Raw genomic sequence first — 17,680 nt, forward strand, 5'->3', positions numbered from 1 at the left:
TGGGACTACATTAGCTGGGACTACAGGCGCCTGCCACCTCGCCCGGCTAGTTTTTTGTATTTTTTAGTAGAGACGGGGTTTCACCCTGTTAGCCAGGATGGTCTTGATCTCCTGACCTCGTGATCCGCCCGTCTCGGCCTCCCAAAGTGCTGGGATTACAGGCTTGAGCCACTGCGCCTGGCCTTATTTATTTTTTTTGAGACAGAGTCACTCTCTGTTGCTCAGGCTGGAGTGCAGTGGCGCGATCTCAACTCACTGCAACCTTCGCCTTCTGGGTTCAGACGATCCTCCTGCCTCAGCCTCCCAAGTAGCTGGGATTACAGGCATGCGCCATGACGCCAGGCTAATTTTGTATTTTTAGTAGAGACGGAGTTTCTCCATGTTGGCCAGGCTGGTCTCGAACTCCCGACCTCAGGTGATCCACCCGCCTTGGCCTCCCCAAATGCTGGAATTACAGGTGTGAACCACCGTGCCCGGCCCATAGCAGTGTTGTTAACATCACGTAACCACTACCATGATGAAAGTAAACAGTTATTCTCATTCCTCTAAAAAACTCTGTAGTGCTGCCTCTTTTTAGTCAAACTTTTCCCTCATCATGAATTCCTGCAATATTTCTTACAGTTTATTTTTCCAAAAATGTCTTACGCAGTATGTAGCATTCTGCTTTTCACAGAGCACAACGCATTTCAGATTAGTCATGTCATATTCTTGACTCACAGTTAAGAATGTCTATTGTTTGTTCTTTTCCGTTGCTGCGTAGTATTCCATGGCTTACATTTACTACCAGTTGTAGGACATTTGGATTGTTTTCACTTTTTGTGAATAAAACTGCTATATACATTCGTACATGATGATTTTTTTGGTGGCAAAATATATATAACATAAACGACACCATTTTAACTCTTTTTTTTTTTTTTTTGAGACGGAGTCTTGCTCTGTCACCCAGACTGGAGTGCAATAGCGTGATCTCTGCTCACTGCAACCTCTGCCTCCCACGTTCAAGTATTCCTCCTGTCTCAACCTCCCAAGTAGCTGGGATTACAGACGCCCACCACCATGCCCAGCTAATTTGTGTATTTTTAGTAGAGACAGAGTTTCACCAGGTTGGCCAGGCTGGTCGCAAACACCTGACCTCAGGTGATCCACCCGCCTCAGCCTCCCAAAGTGCTGGAATTACAGGTGTGATCCACCGTGCCCAGCCTTTTTTTTCTTTTTTTTTTTTCTCTTTGAGACGGAGTCTCACTCTCACCCAGCCTGGAGTGCAACGGCGTGATCTCTGCTCACTGCAACCTCTGCCTCCCGGGTTCAAGCGATTCTCCAGCCTCAGCCTCCCAAGTAGCTGGGACTACAGGCACCTGCCACCACAGCCAGCTAATTTTTGTACTTTTAGTAGAGACAAGGTTTCACCATGTTGGCCAGGCTGGTCTTGAATTCCTGACCTCAAGTGATCTGCCCACCTCAGCTTCCCAAAGTGCTGGGATTACAGGTGTGAGCCACCGCACCCAGCCAAAAGTAGGCGTTTACTGTAGCAAGAAAGCACTCCACAGGGTGAGAGTGGGACTAAGCAAGCAGCTCAAAGTCCCTTTCACAAAGTTTTTTGGGGTTTAAGTACTCCTTTTGAGGTCCCTACTGGCTATCCCTTATCTGGATGGAGGATTTGGCCCCTGGCTAAATAAAGGCTGAGATGAATTGGCCTGCAGACAACCAGAGGCTGGAGCAGATTGGTACCTTACACAGATGAAGGCGGTAGCCCCTGCTTGGCCCACGGCCACTCCAAGGCACTTCCCCTTTCCATGTGAGACGTGGTGGAAGGAGAAGGATCGTAGTGTTAGAAATGCTTGTTGCCTGGTGCTGTAAAGAACTAGCACTTGAACATAATTTAATTTCTTCAGCAAGGCCATTTTTTTACTTTCTGCAGAAAGGGTACACTTGCCAGCAGTTTTGCCACGAGAGTACACTGAACAAAGGAGACAGGGTCATTTATAACCTGATGCGTCCATCCTACTGCTGTGTCCAGTTTCCATTGGCTGGAACAGGACCTCACATTCTGTGTTTGTCCTGATTGGCTAGCAACTTAGGACTTTTTAAAAGGGGCAAAGGCAGAGGAGAACAAAGGAAGGAGGAAGTAACTTGTGGAATGTTGAGAAAGGTAAAAACACCTTCAGATAAGGAAGAGGAACAGGCTATGACCTAATGCTTGCTTGGACCAGTATAAGCATGCCAGGGCAAATATTTAGGCTAAATTGTGGGAGCTAAGAAAATAAAGTACATTGATTTCTTTATTACGGCTAGCAGATATTTAAGAATGTTAGCACAGGTCTTTCAGTAAATTTTGCTTGTAAGAGAAGTTACTATTTATTCCTAATTAGATGGGCAGGAAAGTCTTTAAAGAGAACCTCTACCTTACTTTTTACAGTAGAGAGAGTAGCCTTTGATCTTGAGAAGATGGGGTTTTTCCTTTTGGTTTAGCTCCAGAAAGTTCGTGTTAATTGGCCTTAGGTTCCCTGCCCCCAGCCCCAGGTGTTTTTTCTTTAATTTTAGGAAATTATTGCGAATTGGCCTTAGATTCCCCGACCCCAGATCTTGGTGTTTTGTCTTTTAGGAAGTCCGCATGAATCTTATCTATGCTCTTATCTACGTGCTAATTTTTGTGGTTTTTTTTTTTTTTTTTTTTTTTTGGCTTTTTTATAGGGATAGGGTTTTGCCATGTTGCCCAGGATGATCTCGAACTCCTGAGCTCAAGTGATCTGCCTGCCTCAGCCTCCCAATGTGCTGGTATCACTGGTGTAAGCCATCAGGCCCAGACTCTATGTGCTAATTTTTGAACCAATTCCAAGTAATAGGAACTTCCAGTCTCTGGGTGTGAAATGACCAAAAATCCAGTCCTTGCGGGGCAGAATAGTGTCTGGAGGCAGGGAACCTAAGGCTGTTTCATGCCGACGTCCTAAAACTAAATTGAAAGGAAAACCCTAATTTTCCTCGCCTATGTAACAAAAGGACCAGAGGCTACTCCCTTTGACCTTTTCCGCTGGCAGATAGGAAATTGGCGGTCTGCAACAAATCAGACTGATGGCCGGTTGAGTCTTCGTTTGCAGAGAAGTGTAACTTTGTAACTTCACCCTAGCCTTTGATTGGTTGCTTTTTGCAACCAATCAGATGTTTGCACAGGAGTGTGACCTTTGTAACTTCACTTCAGCCTCTGGTTGGCTGCTTTCTGCAACCAATCAGACTGCGGGCAAACTTCATTTACAGGAGGTGAGCATGAAGTGGCCAATGGTAAACTTCTAAGAGGTATTTGGACTCATGAAGATTCTGCACCATCAGGGCCCTTGAGCTGCTGCTTGGCCAGTTCCCACACCGTGGAGTATGCTTTCGTTTTCAACAAATCCCTGCTTTTGTACTTCTGTTGCTTCGTTCTTTCTTTGCTTTGCTGGGCGTTTTGTCTAATTCTTTGTTCAAAACGCCAATAACCTGGACAGCTTGCAGTCAAGACCCTCTACCGGTGACACGTGCCCTCTTCCGGGAGTTAAACAGCATTTCCTCTCTGCTCTGGGTTGGAAAAAGCCGCAGCCGCTTGTGGGCAGGGAACCCGAGGCCCCGCCCCCACGTGGTCCTAGCCTCTGCGCGTGCGCAGCCTGTCTGCGTGTGCGCATGCGCATAGCGGCCGCCATCTTAACCGCGCGCTCACTCCGGCGTGTAAGGCTTGGTTTCTCGGCGGCTTCTGGTCTTGTCCCGGTGCGGCCACGCGGGAGTAGGTGGGTCGAAAGGAGAGATGCCCAGTGAAATGGAGCCTCTCCCGTGCACAGTCGGGCAGTTCGAGCGTCCTATGGGCGCTCCCAAGTCGCGGCCCCTCCTCTGAAAGCCACAGTCAGGTCTGTCCTCAGGGGTCGAAGCGGCTGCCTTGGGGCCTCCGCCTTGGAGGAGGCGGGGGTTGGGGGGGCGCACGGCGTTTTCATTCGCCTTGTTCCCATCTGCAGAAGCCTCATAGGGCCGGGCGCGGCGGCTTACGCCTGTCATCCCAGCGCTTTGGGAGGCTGAGGTAGGAGGTTTACTTGAGGCTAGTTCAAGACCAGGCAGGGCAACATAGGGAGAGCTCCCTCCCGCCCCAAAATCTAATAGGGGGGCGGAAAAAAAGCCTCCACATCCAGCGTTGTGCCTTTTCTCCAGAAGGAAGAGCATCTGTGCCTTCCTGTTCACGGTGACTTTCGCTTGGCGTCCTCCTGGCCTCACCAGCCTGGCAATTCTGTCGTGTCCGGTGAGCACTTCATGCACTTGTTCTGGCTGTAGGTGTCGGGTCTTGAAGTTTTAAGTTGTATCGAGGTGGAAAGAAACCTTTTCAGGTGGTTCAGGAGCACTTGGATCTGATACCATCGAATGTATGAGTGGGTAGATGAATGCACATAAATGTACAATTTACCATCCAGGAAAAACGCAGGACTGCTCAACTGTGGTTCCAGACTATCACCTCGATCTCGCCCTAGCGCCCTGTAGATTCCCCCAGAGCCTCAAAACAGGAGGGCGTCCCTAGGAACATGATGCGGGCTGATTTACTAGCACGAGTGATTGAATTGATAATGAATGCGGAGATAACTTTCGGCAGGTGGGTTTTCTCCCAGCTATTCATTTATAAGTCTTATCAAGGGCGGGGCCAGGTGGCTCACACCTGTAATCCCGGCGTTTTGGGAGGCTGAGGCTGAAGGATCACTTGAGCCCAGGAATTTGATGCTAACCTAGAAAAAATAGGGCAAATCCCTGTCTCTACTAAAAATTAAAAAAATTAGCTGGGCGTGGTGGTGTGTGTCTGTGGTCACACCTACTTTGGAGGCTGAGGTGGGAGGATCACTTGAGCCTGGTAGGTCGAGGGTGCTGTGAGCTGTGATTGTGTCACTGCACTCCAACTTGGGCGACAGGGTGAGACCCTGTCTCGAAAAAAACAAAACAAAACAAAACAAATACCGATCTAGAGAAAATCTGTAGCTCAAGTAAAACAAATGTCTTTAGGCCGGGCGAATCCCAGCACGTTGGGAGGCTGAGGCTGGCAGATCACGAGGTCAGGAGTTCAAGATCAGCCTGACCAACATGAAACCCCCGTCTCTATTCAAAGTACAAAAAATTAGCCAGGTGTGGGCGCCTGTAATCCCAGCTACTCAGGGGCCTGAGGTACGAGAATCGCTTGAACCGGGGAGGCAGTGGTTGCAGTGAGCCAAGATTGCGCCATTGCACTCCAGCCCGGGCGACGGTGCGAGACTCCGTCTCAAAATAAATAAAATAAAACTCAAATGTCTTTAACCCTTAACCTACATTCACTAGTTGTTAAGATTTGTTTCATTTTTTTCTGTATATACTTTATGATGAGCCATTTAAATTGGAAGTGAATGAACTTTCCCCTTTTATCTTAAGCATGTATCTTATATACCTCCTAAAAGCGAAGACAAGCTTAAAATAAGACTACATTGTCCATCCTCACCCCCAAATCAAATCACATTTCCCCAGCTGTCCAAAAGTCACCATTATCGTTGCCAGGTTGTTTGCAAGTTTTTAGATCTGTTAAATCTGTTTTTGACTAGAATATTCACCTGAATTTTTTTTTTTTTTTTTTTGAGACGAAGTCTCCATCTGTCCCAGGCTGGAGTGCAGTGGTGTGATCTCAGCTCACTGCAACTCCTGCCTCAGCCTCCCAAGTAGCTGAGATTACAGGCGTGTGCCACCATGCCCAACTAATTGTTTTTAGTAGAGACAGGATTTCACTATGTTGGCCAGGGTGGTCTCGAACGCCTGACCTCGTGATCTGCTGGCCTCAGCCTCCCAAAGTACTGCGTAAAACACCGTGCCCCACCATTCACCTGAAATTTTAAAAATAACATTTTGATCTTTGAAGATTTCTGGAGGATTATATTGTAAAATGCTGATGTTCTCATGCAATGAGGTTTTCCTGTGATTTTACTTGATTTACCTATGTCCTGTATTTCCTGTAAAGTGGATGTTGGAGTTAGAGCGGTACTGTCTAACACAAATATAATGTAAGGCACAGATGTAATTTTAAAAAATTTTAGTAGCCAAATTAGAAAATATTAAATGTATGTATGAAATCATCTTTAAAATACTAAAAATGCAGCATATCCAGTTATCAATATAAGTTAATGAAATTAATGACTAATGTAGTCAATATAAAACTGAGACATTTCACGCTTCTTTTGTACTAAGTATTTGGAATCCAGCACGTATTTTACACTTACAGCTGATTTTCATTGGAAATTCTTGATCTGTATTTAGAGTTTATAAAATTTACTGTTGAAAAAGTAGATTAACAAACCCAGGTTGTTCCAAACATACTTAAAAGTTTTCCAGTAACAATTTTATTTTTAAAGTTGAATTAAAAGTAAATAAATTTAAGAATTCATTTCCTCAGTTGCACTAGCCACATGGGGCTAGTGGCTATTGAGTTAGACTGGCCAGATCCAAGGCTTCCATTTTCTAGGCAATGTACATGGCTTCATATTATATCCTATCAGTAGTCACATAATACAAGTTTGTTAGTGATGCTAAGCATTTGGTCAAGGTACTCATCTCTGTATAGTCACGTTTTTCTTATAGTAATCTATAAGTGAGACTTTGGCCACAGGGGAATAATCTGTTCCCCAACAGCCTTTCACCCAGTGCTTTTGTTTGTTTATTTTTGTTTTGTTGTTGTTTTTTGTTTTTTTGGTTTTTTTTTTTTTTTGACGGAGTCTTGCTCTGCTGCCCAGGCTGGAGTACAGTGGCGTGATCTCGGCTCACTGCGACCTTTGCCTCCCTGGTTCAGTGATTCTCCTGTCTCAGCCTTCCGAGTAGCTGGGATTACAGAAGTACGTCACCACACCCGGCTAATTTTTGTAATTTTAGTAGAGATGGGGTTTCACCATATTGGCCAGGCTGGTCTGGAACTCTTGACCTCAGGTAATCCTCCCGCCTCGGCCTCCCAAAGTGCTGGGATAACAGGCGTGAGCCACCGCGCCCGGCCTAAATGCAGAAGCATTTGATAGTCTGAGCGCAAAGTAGGGCTGTATAAAACGGGTCAGTATCGTATCTTGATGCAAACAACCCAGGGTCACATTTCCTTGGAAACAGTAAATTTGAGTAGATGTGGAATGTTGTGTCAGAAATCTTTTATTTGAAACTCAGCACCTGGGTTGTAAATTGTTACTTCTTGGTATCAAAAAATTACATAAACCCTTCAGGTGAAAGTGGGATATTTCAGTCTTTCTGATATTTCTTACTGATACAGTTTCAAACAGCAAATTTCTAATAACTGATTTTAGAGAACAAAATTTCACAGTGCGTAAAAATGCAACAGTAACTCAAAGAAAAAAGTCATTAAAACTGCCTTGTTCCTTTTGTGGTAACCGTACAGCTGTTTTTTTTGTTTTTTGGGTTTGGGGTTTTAAGTTTTAAACTTTCTTTTTTTATTCCTGTGCTTACCCAATACAGCTTTTTAAACATCATAGTTATTATTCCTCTTTCATAAATGGAATGGCCTTGAGCGTATATGGAGTCATATTTTTTAATTTTTTTATATTTATATACAGTATGATTGATTTTTGTATTTAATTTGAGAGTCTTTGTTTTTCACATTTAATGTGTTTTCTTCCACTTTTTCCCCACTGTAAAGTTAATATCTTACTCTGATTAGAAAGTTTCTAATAGGGAGATACTTCAAGACTAGGCAAGGATTCTGTTTTCATCTTACTATATGCCCACTAATTTTAGTATCCATTGATAATTATTATCTGTAATACTTACTATTGTGCCATTTTTCCAAATTGTGAATTTCTGTTCCAGTCATATCTTCTGTATTTATTGGAATTCTGCAAAAAACAACTTTTCTTTCTCCTCCCTTTATTAAATTACTTCACATCAGTATAGGCCAGTGGCTGTTACCACTGTTTTTTATTTTCTTGCTCAGAATGTCCCAGACTTGGTTATTGGGAACTCCCTTAAGTTGATTTCTGCATTGTTTTTGACATGTTCCCATCCTTTTTGGAGAATTTATTTACCTTCTGGCAGTGTTCAGGCTCATCTTGTACTTTCCTTGCCCCAGACCTGGAATTGATCTCTGGGGAACTCTGGTTCCTTTTATTGGAGAATGAAATTCATAAACCAAGATCTGGGCATTAGGTGTGCTTTTTTCTTCTGGATACATCTGGGAAATGTGTGTGTCTGTACACACACCAAAACATTTATATCTGTCTATATGTATTTGTATATATTCCTAAAGCCATGACGTATTTAATAGGTATTGGGGTTTCAGTTTTGCGAGATGAAAAGGGCTCTGGAGGTTGTTGGTGGCGGTGATTGTACAAACATATGTACTTAATGCTACTGAACTATACACTTGAAAATGGTTAAGATGTTAAATATTCTATGTATTTTACCACAATAAAGAAAAAAAATTTACCAAAAAAACCATGGTATCATAGCCAAAGCTCAGCTTTTATTCTGTTTCAGAAGAATATGTCATTGGAATATTGATAGGAATTGCATGGAATCTGTTGATCACTTTGGGTGCTGTGCACATTTTAATATTCTTCCTATACATGAACACTGGGTATCTTTTTATCTGTATCTTTTTCAGTTTCTTTCATCAGTGTTTATAGTTTTCAGATCTTTTACCTCCTTATGTAAATTTATTCCTAAATATTTTTAATGGTCTTTTAATGGAATTCTTTTCTTTTTTTTTTTTTTTTTGAGACAGAGTCTCGCTGTGTCGTCCAGGCTGGGGTGCAGTGGCGTGATCTCCGCTCACTGCAAGCCCCGCCTCCCGGGTTCACGCCATTCTCCTGCCTCAGCCTCCGAGTAGCTGGAACTACAGGCGCCCGCCACCACGCCCGGCTAGTTTTTTTTTTTTTAGTAGAGACGGGGTTTCACCATGTTAGCCAGGATGGTCTCGATCTCCTGACCTCGTGATCCACCCACCTCGGCCTCCCAAAGTGCTGGGATTACAGGCTTGAGCCACCGCGCCCGGCCAGAGGAATTCTTTTCTTTCTTTCTTTTTTGGATAGTTTATGTATAGAAACACAACTGATTTTTGTATGGTTTTTTTTTAGATGGAGCCTTGCTCTGTGGCCAGGCTGGAGTGCAGTGGTGCAATCTCGGCTCACCGCAACCTCCACCTCCTGGGTTCAAGTGACTCTCCTGCCTCAGCCTCCCGAGTAGCTGGGATTACAGGCACATGCCACCATGCCCAGCTAATTTTTGTATTTTTAGTAGAGATGGGGTTTCACCATGTTGGCCAAGATGATCTTGCACTCCTGACCTGGTGTTCGTCCTGCCTTGACCTCCCAAAGTGCTGGGATTACAGGCATGAGCCATCACACCTAGCCTGTATGTTGATTTTGTATCCTGCAACAAAAAGTAAATTTGTTTACTTGTTCTAACAGTTTTTGGTGGAGTTTTTGGGTTTTCTGTATATAAGATCATGTCATCTGCAAACAGTTTATTTTACTTCTTCCCTTCTAATTTGGATGCCTTTTATTTCTCTGTCTGTTTTGCTTAATTGCTCTGTCCAGGTTTTCTGGTACTGGGTTGAACATAAGTAGTTAGATTGGGCACCCTTGTCTTGTTCCTGCTCTTAAAGGAAAGGTTTTAGCTTCCTACTGTTGAATATGATGTTAGCTGTGGGCTTGTCATATGGCCTTTATTATGTTGAGGTACATTTCTTCTGTACACAAATTTGAGAGTTTTTTTTTTTTTTTTTTTTTTTGAAACAGGAGTCTTGCTCTGTCTCCTGGGCTGGTGTACAGTAGCATGATCTCTGCTCACCACAGCCCCACCTCCCAGGTTCACATAATTCTTGTGCCTCAGCCTCCAAGTAGCTGGGATTACAGATGCACACCACCATGGCCAGCTATTTTTTGTATTTTTAGTAAAGACAGGGTTTCACCATATTGGCCAGACTGGTCTCAAACTCCTGATCTCAAATGATCTACCTGCCTTGGCCTCCCTAAGTGCTAGGTTTACAGGCATGAACCACTGTGCCTGGCCTGTTGAAGGTCTTTATCATGAAAAGATGTTTTATTTTGTCAAGGCTTTGTCTGCGTTTATTGAGATGATTATAAGAACTTTGTCCTACATTCCGTTAATGTGGTGTATCACATTGCTTAATTTGTATTATTTTGAACCATCCTTGAACCCTAGGAATAAAGCCTACATGATGTTAACATGTGGTTGAATTCAGTTTGCTTCTATTTTGTTGAGATTTTTTGTGTGTTTGTTTTGTTTTTCAGACTGGGCCTAACTCTGTCTCCCAAGCTGGAATGCAGGGGCACAATCATGGTTCACTGCAGCCTTGTCCTCCTGGGGTCAAGCAATCCTCCTACCTCAGCCTCCCAAGTAGCTGAGACCACAGGCGTGTGCCACCACACCCGGCTTTTTGTAGAAATGGGGTATCAGTATGTTCCTCATGCTGGTCTCAAACTCCTGGGCTCAAACAATCCTCCCACCTCAGCCTCCCAAAATGCTGGGATTACAGGCATGATCCATTGCACCTGGCCTTGTTGAGGATTTTTGCATCTATATTCCACAAGGATATTGGCCTATAGTTTTCTTGAAGGCTTCCTGTCTGGCTTTGGTATCAGGGTATTGGTGGCCTTATAAAATGAGTCTGCAAGTCTTCCTTCTTCAGCGTTTTGGAAGAATTTAAGAAGTATTGGCATTCATTCTTTCTTCTTTCTTTTGAGACAGAGTTTTGCTCTTGTCGCCTGGGCTGGAGTGCAGTGGCATGATCTCGCCTCACTGCAACCTCTGCCTCCTGAGTTCAAGTGATTCTCCTGCCTCAGCCTCCTGAGTAGCTGGGATTACAGTCGCCCCCACCCCCCCGCCACCCCACCCGGCTAATTTTTGTATTTTTGGTAGAGATGGGGTTTCACCATGTTGACCAGGCTGGTCTCTAACCCCTGACCTTAAGTGATCCACCTGCCTCAGCTTTCCGAAGTGCTGGGATTACAGGCGTGAGCCACCACGCTCGGCCCATTAATTCTTTAAATATTTGGTAGAATTCACCAGTAAAGCCATTTGGTCCTGTTCATGCAGGGTGGTTGTTTACTGATTTAATTTCCTTACTTGTTTTTGGTTGTCCAGGTTTTTTATTTCCTCATGATTCAGTCTTGATAGATTGTATGTTTCTAGGAATTTGTCTGTTTCTTCTAGGTTATCCAATTCATTGGCATATAAGTGTTCATGGTAGTCTCTTCTGGTTCTCTGTTTTTCCGAGGCATCCATTTTAATGTCCCTTTCTTTAAGATTATAATCTTATTTGAGTTTTCCTTCTCTTTTTCTTAATTACTATAGGTAAAGATTTCTCCATTTATTTAATTTGTTTAAAAAAAAAACCGAGCTCTCAGTTTTGTTGATCTTTTGTTTCTAGTATCTATTTCATTGATTTATTTTTGCTCTAATCTTTATTATTTCCTTCCTTCTAACTTTGGGCTTAGTTCTTCTTCTAATTCCTTGAGGCATAAATTAGGTTGTTTATTTGATACCTTTTTTTTTTCTAACATGAGTATGTATTGCTATAAAGGTTTGTCTTAGAACTTCTTTTAACTGCATCCCGTAAGTTTTGGTATGTCAAGTTTCTATTTTTGTTTGTCTCAAGATAATTATTAGTTTTCTATTTTAGTGTATTCCTTGACCCTTGGTTGTTCAAGAGTATATTAGTTAATTTCCACCTGTTTCTGAATTTTCCAGTTTTTAGCCTGTTACTGATTTCTAGCTTCATACCATTATTTTCAGAAAAGATGGTTTTTATGATTTCAGTCTTATTAAATTTGTTAACTTGCTTTGTCGCCCAACATTTTATCATCCTGGAGAATATTCCAGGATAATATTCTCCTGTGTGCTGGAGAAGAATGTATTTTGTACTGCTGTTGGATGAAATGTTCTGTTTCTACGTTTCATCTACATTGTTTTTCAAGATCACTATTTTCTTACTAATATTTTGTCTGGATGATCTAGTCATTGTTGAAAGTGGAGTATGGATGTCTCCTACTATTATCATACTGTTTTTTCTTCTTTCAGATCCGTTAATATTTGCTTTATGTATTATGAGCTCCCTAAATATATTGGTGTATATATAATTAAAACTTTTATATCCTTTTGATAAATCGGTCCCTTTATTATTATTATTATTATTATTTTTTTTTTTTTTTTGAGACGGAGTCTCGCTCTGTCGCCCAGGCTGGAGTGCAGTGGCCGGATCTCAGCTCACTGCAAGCTCCGCCTCCCGGGTTCACGCCATTCTCCTGCCTCAGCCTCCCGAGTAGCTGGGACTACAGGCGCCCGCCACCGCGCCCGGCTAGTTTTTTGTATTTTTTTTTAGTAGAGACGGGGTTTCACCGTGTTAGCCAGGATGGTCTCGATCTCCTGACCTCGTGATCCACCCGTCTCGGCCTCCCAAAGTGCTGGGATTACAGGCTTGAGCCACCGCGCCCGGCCCCTTTATTATTATATAAGGACCTTTGTCTCTTGTGACAGTTTTTGTCTTAAAGTCTATTTTGTGTGATGTAAGAATAGGGGCTCCTGCTGTCCTTTGGTTATCATTTGCATGGAATATCTTTTTCTAACCCTTGACATTTAGTCTGTGCCCATTAAAATTAAAATGAGTATCTTGTAGCCAGGAGATAGTTGGATCTTGTTTAGTTTGTTTTGAGACAGTCGTGCTCTGTCGCCGAGGCTGGAGTGCAGTGGCGTGATCTCAGCCTGCTGCATCCTCCGCCTCCCGGGTTCAAGCAATTCTTCTGCCTCAGCCTCCTGAGTAGCTGGGACTGCAGGCGTGTGCCACCATGCCTGGCTAATTTTTATGTTTTAGTAGAAACAGGGTTTCACCATATTGGCCAGGCTGGTCTCGAACTCCTGACCTCATCATCTGCCCGCCTCGGCTTCCCAAAGTGCTGAGATTACAGGCGTGAGCCGCCACGCCCCACCTGTTTGTTTGTTTTAACCATATTCTGCCATTCTGTGTCTTTTCATTGGGGAATTTAATCCATTTAAAGTAATTGTTGATAGATGATGACTTGTTATTACCATTTAGTTCATTGTTTTCTGGCTGTTTTGTAGTTCTTTTATTCCTGTCTTCTCTTGCAGTCTTTGCGAGTGATGACTTTTTGAATATACCATTTTATTGTCCCCTGGTTTGCAAGGTTTCTGCTGAGAAATCAATGGGTAATATTATGGAGATTCCTTTGTATGTAGTGAGTCATTTTCTCTTGCTACGTTCAAAATTCTCTTTGTCTTTGACTGTTGACAAGTTGACTGTAATGTGTCTCAGTTTAGATCTCTTTCAGTTGAACCTTTTTGGGGGCTTTGGGATTCATGAATGTGGGTGCCTCTGTCTCCCCAGATTTGGAAGATTTATAGCTATTCTTTAAATAGGCTTTCTACTCGTTTCTGTCTCTGCTCCCTCTGTAACTTCTTTAATGCTTACATTCACTTGGCAGGGTTCCACAGGTTCTTTATGCTTTCTTCACTCTTTTTCTTTTTTTTTTTTTTTTTTTTGAGACGGAGTCTCGCTCTGTCGCCTTGCTCTGTCGCCTGGGCTGGAGTGCAGTGGCCGGGTTAGCCAGGATGGTCTCGATCTGCTGACCTCGTGATCCGCCCGTCTTGGCCTCCCAAAGTGCTGGGATTACAGGCTTGAGCCACCGCGCCCGGCCTCTTCACTCTTTTTCATTGTTTTTTCTTTTTGTTCCTCTGACTATAATCTACTTTTTATTTTGTTGATTCTTCTGCTTGATGATGTCTGCTCTTGGACCCCTCTAGTTAATATTTCAGTTCAGTTATTGTACTCTTCAGCTCCAGTATTTCTCTTTTGTTCTTTATCATTTCAATCTCTGGGTTGAATTTCTCACTTCATCTATTATTTTACTGACCTCATATAGTTATGTATCTCTGCTGTAATTTAACTCACTGATCTTTAAGATGATTATTATTACTTCTCAGGTGATTCACAGGTCTCCATTTCTTTGGGATTGGCTACTGAATATTTGTTTTCTTCCTTTGTGTCATGGTTTCTTCTTGATTCTTCATGCTGTTTGTAGGTTTGCTTTGCTGTCTGTGAATTGAAGTAGTAGGTATTTCTCAGTCTTTATGAGTTAGTCTTGACTGGGAAAGACCTTCATCCATTAGCTGTGCTCCGTATGAGACAAGATCAGGACTGACCCCTACAGGAGTGTACCATAAGGTTGGTGACAAGTACATCTTCTCTTCTCTCTCTCTCCACAGAAGAGCGTCTCAGTCATACAGAGCAGATGTAAGAGGATGTCTGCCTCATTGCTTTCTCAGATGATCAGCACCTCAGTATGAGACAAGATGGCTACTAGCTCCTTGGAAAACTCTCTGAGAGGTCAGGAGGTCAAGTAGCCAATCTCACTTCCCATGAAGAAATAATCAGTCAGGGCAACTGAGCTGAGCTGGTTTGGGGGAAGGGCTAAGTTGAAAATTGTTCTTACCTGTATAAATGCAGCTGCTCTCAGTTTGTGCTCCTCTGGGGTTGCTTGCAATTATTAGTTTGATTATGGATTTATCTTCAAGGTATTTTGGTTCCAGTATTGTTGTTACATGTTTTCATGAGTGAACAGAGAGGTAGGGCTTCCTACTCTGCCGTTTTACTGACATTCTCTGTGATATATTACTTATTGAATCTTAAAATACAAATAAGGTAGCTCTGAATTGCTAATTCAGACCCCTGTGGAAAACAGATTTATTAACTGAGTTGTTTTTGTGTGATTCTTTTATATTTAGGCTTAGATTATATGTTCAAAATACTGTTTTCCAAATTCACTTAGATGAGTTATTTTTATCTTTCAATATGGTTTTGTTATTCATTTGTAATACAGTTAAAAACCATTTTTGTCACCTTAAAGTGTAATGTTAGCTTTGGCGTTTTTGTAGATGCCCTTTATTAGGCTGAAAATTTTTCTTGGTCTTATTGAACTTCATTGAAAACAATCATGGTTAATGAATTTTGTCAGATTCCTTTTCTGCATCTCATGAGATCATCTGATTTTCTGGCCTGCCAATATGTTGCATTAAATTGATTTACATTTGAATATCTCACGTTTCTGGGATATGTTCTAACTTGATGTATTATCTCTTCATATATAGAGGTATACATATGTATGTGTGTATATATATATATATCACTGTATTCATTTTGCTAAAATTTTATTAAGGGTTTGTATTAACTCTGCTCTCCAACCAGCCTGTGATAGCTGAGGGCCCAGAGTGCCTTAAATGGATTTACCTTTACCCCTTTGCCCTGCCACTTGCCTTTGGGGATGGCTGCCTTGGTCATCAGGGAGGCTACATGCACCTCAGTGATCCTGCCTTATCCCAGCCTTTAATATACTATGGTCTGGTATTAGGTGAAGACTTGTGAGAGTCTGTGGATGGATTCATCACTGTGATTTCTGTAACTGAGATGTCTCAGAATTCTAATGTGGTCTGTCAGCCACACTCTGCTGTCAAATTTTGGTAAGATTTAATGATGATTTCTTTATACCTTCATGTGTGGCAGATTCCTTCTCTCAGCACTCATTCAAGATTGAGAAAAATCATGAGTATATTCTTTCTTAGCAAAGCTTATTATTTAGGTGTATCTGCATTCTTGGCTCTCTGATGTATTTTTAAAAGGTATGATTTTATAACTATGTGGCTTGCGTTTTAAGAGAGAAGGATCAACCCTTGGAAGTTTTACATTCTAATATGAATGTATGAGAACATTTATTTTGGTTTTTGTTTTGTTGTGTTTTTGAGACGAGGTCTCTGTTGCCCAGGCAGGAGTACAGTGGCAAGATCACAGTTCACTGCAGCGTTGACCTCCCGAGGCTCAGGTCTTCCTCCCACCTCAGTCCCCTGAGTAGCTTGGACTATAGGTGAGTGCTACCACACCTGGCAAATATTTGTATTTTTTGTAGAGACAGGATTTCACCATGTGTTGCCTAGGCTGGGCTCAAGCAATCCACCTTCCTCAGCGTCCCAGAGTGCTAGGATGAGCCACCATGCCCAGCCAGAAAATTTTAAAAATAGATATTTGTAGAGTTATACATCCAGGAGGATTTTTAGAAATGGGATTTCTAAGTCAAATGGTAAATGCGTATATAATTTAACTATATGCTGCCAAATTCCCTGGTGTTTTTTTTTTTTTTTTTTTTTTTAATGAAGTTAAAAATAATTCCAAAGGAAGCTAGGCATAGTGGCTCACACATGTAATCCCAGCCGTTGGGGAGGCCAAGGCAGGAGAATCACTTGTGTCCAACGTGAGCAAGATAGCAAGACCCTATCTCTGCAGAAAACTAAAGAATTCGCTGGACATGGTGGCACATGCTTCTTGTCCTAGCTACTTGGGAGGCTGAGGTAGGATTCCTTGAGCCCTGCAGGTCAGGGCTGCAGTGAGCCAAGATTGTGCTACTGCACTTCAGTCTGGGCAACAGAACAGGGCCCTGTCCCTTACCCCATCCCAAAAACAAGCCTGAGAATAAGAGGAGATAATTCCTGCTTAGGTAACTGACCAAAAAAAGGCTTATATCCAAAATATATTAAGAACTCTCTTACACATTAATTCCAAAAATTCAAACAATCCAATAGAAGAATCAGTAAAGAGGCTTGAGCAGGCTCTTCACAAAACTGTGCTATGGATAATAAACATGAAAAATTGAAGTTTTTATCCTCATTAATTATCAGGCAAATGGAAATTAAATCTGCCACTACACATGCATCAGCATGGCTAAATCCAAAAAGAGTTACAATACCAAATGTTGAAGAGAGTTTAAAGAAACTAGAGTTTGCATATACTTTTAGTGTGTAAAGTAGAAATATGTTTTGAAAAACGATTTGGCATTGCGTTCCAAATTTGAACTTAAGGATATACCCTTAAATACAACCATATAGCATCATCATTTGAAGTAGCTCAGAATTAAATAGCTTTAATGTCTGTCTACAAGAATACATGAATAAACCAAGCTATAATGGTTAAGTATCAGAAATATTTGGGACCAGAAGTGATTTGGATTTCAGAAGTGATTTGGATTTCAGATTTCTTCAGATTTTGCAATATTTGCATTATACTTCAGAAATTTAAAATGTTCCAGTGAGCATTTCCTTTGAGTGTCATGTCTATGCTCAAAAAGGTTTTTTTGGAGCATTTTGGATTTCAGATTTTCAGATTAGAGATACTCAACCTGTTTTATGGAGTGCTTTTAGGTAAAAGGAAAAGAACTACAGCTATGTGCAACAGTATGGATGATTCTCATAAACATAATGTTGAATCAAAACAGCTAGACATAAATGAATAAATGATTTCATTATAAAGTTTAAAAACAGACAAAATTAATCTATACTGTTAGAAGTGAGAATAGTGCTACCATTTGAGAAGAGGGGCAATGATTTAGACGTGTCGTGTGAATCAAGGTGTAGAAATTAATGATGCATTATACCTTTGTAATTCTACACTTTTGTGAATATATATTTCAATTAAGTGTTTAAAAAATTCAGGTGTCATTTCCAAGTGTTTGAAAGAGATTAGCAAAATGAATATAAAGAAAACATCAAAAGCTGAAAGCAACATTTAATGGGAAAAAAAGTAAAACTGATCAGTAAACTCAAGTGATAGGTTTTTTAGAAGTATAAAATTGGCTGGTCATGGCCGGTCACG

At 41.8% G+C, this 17,680-nt stretch overlaps 1 protein-coding gene and 1 long non-coding RNA gene across 51 annotated transcripts in view; one reads left to right on the forward strand and one right to left on the reverse strand.

The window, feature by feature from the left end:
• The first annotated feature begins 3,669 nt into the window (after positions 1-3,669).
• The window catches only part of ZNF559 (zinc finger protein 559), a 54,748-nt gene continuing 40,737 nt past the window's right edge, over positions 3,670-17,680 (forward strand). For 8 of the 50 annotated variants that reach the window (XM_077977184.1, XM_077977179.1, XM_077977191.1 and 5 more), the window contains exons 1-3: positions 3,670-3,755; positions 14,251-14,371; positions 15,804-15,902. The gene's annotated coding sequence lies outside the window, so the exon portion shown is untranslated. Of the gene's footprint in view, positions 3,873-4,167; positions 4,256-14,250; positions 14,372-15,392; positions 15,502-15,783; positions 15,903-17,680 lie in introns of all 50 variants that reach the window. The other 42 variants (XM_077977182.1, XM_077977186.1, XM_077977171.1 and 39 more) reach the window with 15 other exon arrangements.
• LOC144336644 (uncharacterized) lies at positions 5,215-17,580 on the reverse strand. The gene is made up of 2 exons (XR_013408864.1): positions 16,469-17,580; positions 5,215-5,576 (listed from the first exon to the last, which is right to left on the reverse strand). It is a non-coding gene; the product is annotated as an uncharacterized LOC144336644 (long non-coding RNA).

The sequence above is a fragment of the Macaca mulatta genome, chromosome 19, assembly GCF_049350105.2.
Source record: "Macaca mulatta isolate MMU2019108-1 chromosome 19, T2T-MMU8v2.0, whole genome shotgun sequence".
Lineage (NCBI taxonomy): Eukaryota > Metazoa > Chordata > Mammalia > Primates > Cercopithecidae > Macaca > Macaca mulatta.